This window comes from Mercenaria mercenaria, chromosome 12 (genome assembly GCF_021730395.1).
Source record: "Mercenaria mercenaria strain notata chromosome 12, MADL_Memer_1, whole genome shotgun sequence".
NCBI lineage: Eukaryota > Metazoa > Mollusca > Bivalvia > Venerida > Veneridae > Mercenaria > Mercenaria mercenaria.
Window position 1 is genome coordinate 34,317,165 of NC_069372.1, and position 5,387 is coordinate 34,322,551.

At 35.4% G+C, this 5,387-nt stretch overlaps 1 long non-coding RNA gene across 1 annotated transcript; it reads left to right on the plus strand.

The window, feature by feature from the left end:
* The first annotated feature begins 1,572 nt into the window (after positions 1-1,572).
* LOC128547115 (uncharacterized) lies at positions 1,573-4,163 on the plus strand. Its single transcript, XR_008366322.1, has 2 exons — positions 1,573-2,395; positions 2,708-4,163. It is a non-coding gene; the product is annotated as an uncharacterized LOC128547115 (long non-coding RNA).
* Positions 4,164-5,387: the final 1,224 nt, after the last annotated feature.

Below are 5,387 nucleotides of genomic sequence, written 5' to 3' on the forward strand. Positions count from 1 at the left end.
AACAGTTCACTACTATAAACCCCTTTACCACAGTCAACTGGTATTTATGGAAGGACAAACAATCAATGATCTATTAGATAAAATTCTATGTCTATAAAGACATAAGTATAATGTAGGTTACGTTTTAACCTCACAATTCTGTGGAAAGGAAGTGAGTTTGCCTAATTTGCCAGAGAATATGGAAAAAGTCTAATTTGAACATTTTTTTTTTTGAGTAGAAATAGGTCTAATATCGATTCTGTTTTCCTCTCAATATTCTGTCGAATGGAAGTTAATTTTATATTTGTACTGTAAATTGCCAGGGATTATAAAATAGTCTAATTTCAAGAACATTTTTTGTGAGTGTCTCAGTTAGTAAGAAGAATCTTTTGTTTTTAAACAAAACATATCAATTTACTATGACAAGTAATCAGGGTAATCAGGTGAAAATAAAATGGAAGAACAAAAAGTCAACTTTGAAAGTTAGGTGACTTGCTGCTTAAGACAAGTGGCTGTTTTTTTTCAGGTGGTCACTTTATAGTCACGTGTAAGAGAGTCTTTCAAAAGACATTGACTGTAATAGTTGTAGCAAAGATTAATATTGATGATTAGGCAATCTAACAAGAAGTTCGGGATGAAAGCAACTCAGTTATTTAAAAATATTTGCCAACAGAGAAACGTCAACATTGTATGACGCATGCTCCATCAAAATGGTTTATTGAAAAATCTTCAAAGTTAAAAAAGGTAAAGTCCCAACAATATATATGTTGATGATTTATACCAAGGTTCATTTAAGACAAGGTGGAAACTGTAGAAGTTGAGTACACAAGGTACAGATATAGTGGTAATGATGGCCCTTGAACGCTCACCTGACTTTCAGAGCTAGAGAGCACACAACTTTGTAAAACGTACATAATTTGCTCCAAGTATCGAAAAGTTCCAGGCAGTAGAACTTAACTACATGAATTAGTGTGACAGATGAAAAATAGATGAGCTGAATAGTTCTTACCTCTTTAATTTTTGAGGGTATATTTATGATGGTTCTACTTTTTACCTCTATTTGCCCCTAAAAGGGGCCAAGGGCTCCCATTCATATAAAATAGGAGAGGACATAATTATGATCGTACATACCAAATTTAATGATGATGCATCCAGAGATGCAAAAGAAGATATTATTAAAGGTATTTCTTATTTAGCTCTAGTTGTCCCCCAAAAAGGGGCTGTGTGCCTCCACTTGAAAAAGTTTGGGAGAAAACCTTACATTGATGCTACGCACCAAGTTTGATGAAGATCCTGCAAGCTGTTCAATGATGAGAAAAGGTCGTTTAAAGGTGCTTCTATTTTTAGCAGGACCATGTGGGGGCTCCCATTTGAAAACCAATTGGAACAGAACTTACAGTGATGTTACAGACCAAGTGCGTTGAAGATCCAATATGCAGTTCATGGGAAGAAGTTATTTAAAGGTATTTGTATTTTTAGCTCTAGTGACCTCTAATAGGGGCCAAGTTTTCCTAATTGGGAGAGGACCTCATAATGATGCTACAGATCAAGTTTGATGAAGATCCATGAAGCAGTCCATAACTATATGTCACGGGGTCATTTGTCTTTTCTGTTATTTATGTTTCATCAAGGTATATATCATGATATTCCACTTTCATTTATCATTATATTCATATTCATCTCCTATAAACCCCATAATTTTCATTTCATCACTAAATCCAATAGAGTCCTATAACTAACATGTATCTAATATAGGTAACGGGCCTCCGTTATTTACCTAACCGCCAATTGTTTGTCACGCATGCGCACATCAGTAGAGAGATTATACGTGAGGACGTAAAATCTTTGTGTCTCGACTTATTTATTTATTTGTGCTGTTTGCGTGCCCCTTTCAGGTAACCTATGTACATGTTTAGTTATATAAAGCAATGTTCTTCATTTTGCTATTCATCATTTTCCATATTTCGTTGTATTTTGAAATTATGCATTTGTTGTAATGCGCACATCAGTAGAGAGATTATACGTGAGGACGTAAAATCTTTGTGTCTCGACTTATTTATTTATTTGTGCTGTTTGCGTGCCCCTTTCAGGTCACTAACATACAGACCTGAAGAGAACCTACAAATCCCGACTATCTGAACGGGTAACAAATTGGTGGCCAGTGTTACTTTGGGTCGACATGTTACGGTACGAACAGAAATAGGTGCGAAAGGGTACCGAAGTGGCATGACGTCAGAGGGCATTCCTCCATTCAGCCAATCAAAACGCCAGAAGTGGTGAAGCACAAATTGTGCATACGTCATACAATAGTTACACTTTCCACGGATATCCTCAGGAATTTATACATGCAGTTTTGAAAATCTATTAAATATTTTAGAATTGTGAATAATATATCCGGATATAAACTTCGTTATCGGTAGGAATCACTCCAGAGTTACATTTAGATAAACAGCTCTTCGTCAGAATTCATTCAATTTCAAGGAAATCTAATTGATGCACTGCAGACTGTGCAGTTAGGAAATTCAGTTTGACAGGAATAACAGCTATTTGAATTCTACATGTAGTTATTCAGTTACCTTTCAAAGTTGAGTTAATCAGTGACCTCAGTTTAAAATTTTAGTACTTTATTGAACATTGTATTAAATAAGGACTATATTATTTTACACTACACCATATTGTTTGTATATATATTTTAGTGTTTGATTTCTTTTTCTTTTGTGCATTGCAGGATGCTCCTGTATGCTTAAACTCTGCATACATTTTCTTAAAACTGAATTGTGTTAGAGTTGGTTGTTGTTTGAAGCTGGTGTGTGTTGAAAGCCGAGAGAGTCACAGTCCCTACACAGAGTACACGGAGCTGCATGAAGTATTACAGTAACATTTGGTGTTGGTGAGACTAATATTAACCCTCAGGACCAAGGAATAGTAGTCGTACCAGAGTTAAACCAGCTTGGTTGTCATCAACTGACTGGGTTACTTAGGCCCATTACCTTGACTACCAGCTATGATGATAGACAGCTTTCATTTCAGACAGTATGTTAGTGTATTTGACACTTTTAATAAGTGAGTGACTACAATAATTCATTGTGTGAATAGACGTATAGTTGTATTTTATAGTCATGTATAGACAGCAATTTGGATCTTAATTGGATTTTTTTTTATAACTCGGGCTGTTCTTTCAGTTTTTAATTATTCATGCCGGATATCAATTAGACATATTAAATCTTCAATACTTGAAGTACTGTGGATATGTGTGTAATTATTGTACTTGTGTACAATCAGTCTTGCATTTCATTGTCAGTTGATTATGTTGCTGAAATAAAACAACAAGATATAAGCTGTTACCAGACAATAAATTGAGTTTACCATCTTTATTCCATGAGGAATAAGGAATTCATATAACCTGAATTATGATAGTACTGCAGACTATTATAATTCCCCACATTTAATCAATTTCCAGTTCGGCAGTTAAACACCGAATATTTGGAATTAAGGTGTTACAAACATTTCCGTATTAACATACGCAAATGTTCATACCTTATATTGACATAAATCTCTTTAAATTTCTCCAAGTTTAAATGTTGGTGAAAAGTTGAGATATTGACTATAATTGTAGAGTATAGACAGTACTGGCTCTTGTGCATTCTCGTAAGTAATGATAAAATATAATGTAGAAGTAGAGTAGTTGGACGACTAGAAATGTCGGGACGACATTTTACTGGAGGGGGGAGGATGTCACGGGGTCATTTGTCTTTTCTGTTATTTATGTTTCATCAAGGTATATATCATGATATTCCACTTTCATTTATCATTATATTCATATTCATCTCCTATAAACCCCATAATTTTCATTTCATCACTAAATCCAATAGAGTCCTATAACTAACATGTATCTAATATAGGTGACGGGCCTCCGTTATTTACCTAACCGCCAATTGTTTGTCACGCATGCGCACATCAGTAGAGAGATTATACGTGAGGACGTAAAATCTTTGTGTCTCGACTTATTTATTTATTTGTGCTGTTTGCGTGCCCCTTTCAGGTAACCTATGTACATGTTTAGTTATATAAAGCAATGTTCTTCATTTTGCTATTCATCATTTTCCATATTTCGTTGTATTTTGAAATTATGCATTTGTTGTAATGCGCACATCAGTAGAGAGATTATACGTGAGGACGTAAAATCTTTGTGTCTCGACTATTTATTTATTTGTGCTGTTTGCGTGCCCCTTTCAGGTCACTAACATACAGACCTGAAGAGAACCTACAAATCCCGACTATCTGAACGGGTAACATATACATCACTTAAAAGTATTTCTAATTTTAGCTCTAGCAGCACCTAAAAGGGACCAAGTGCCCCTATTGACAAGTTAGAGAGAAGACCATGTAATAATTCTACAGATCAAGTTTAATGAAGATCCTTCAACATGTCATTTTTGTATTTGTAACTCTAGCGATCCTTGAAAGGGGCTAAAAGCCCCCATTTGAACAAATCTGGGGAAAATCCTTATAATAATGCTAAAGTCTGATGAAGACCATCCAGCAGTTCTTGAGAATAAGTCGTTTAAAAGTATTTCCATTTAAGCTCTAGCGGTCCCTGAGTGTGTAACAAGGAGCCAAATTCCCCCTTCAGCAGTGCAACTGCTATTACTGTCGGCTGTTACTGCGGTAATGTTGGAAATTATTGCAGTCACATTAGTGTAAGTTATTATCTAATAACTTACGCCAAAATAACTCTATTTTGGTTGGGCAACAAGGGTAGGAAAATCAATTTTTAAAATATACCCCACATAATTAAATGCTTAGTAAACGGAAATAGATGGGAATCTTCAGTCTCATCATGTTACCATTTCAAACAAATCTTTTACATGACCTAAATCCGATTTAAATGGAATCAAAAGAAATATAAATGTTCTCAAGGTGAGCTATAACAAAATATATAATAGGTAGTTGACAGAATCTAATGGACATTTTTGTTTCATAAATAAATATTTAGACTGAAAACAAAATACTGCTTCCGAGGGATCTACTTTTCAGATTTTATTTACTTCACAACAGCGGGTGTTAAGTGCCGTGTGGCGGCCGTAAAATGTCGCCCCGACTTCATCTCAGTGTTGTTATATTTTCTGGTCCTTCGGTATCATTGATTTCAACTCATTTAGATTTGAAGATTGAATACTGCTTAAGCCGGTACTAGGGGGCGTGGGCAGTGTTGCATTTTCCATTACTGCGGAAATCAAACAGAGTCTACAATTTTCACTGTTTCCCTTGTTCTCGGTGCTTCCGAGGGATCTACTTTTCAGAACCCAGTCACACATACGGCGCAGATATCTAGCCACGGGTAGAAATGTAGTAATCCGTATTGATCCGTACCTGAGCCGTACTTCAAAGTAGTAATCCGTATTAAT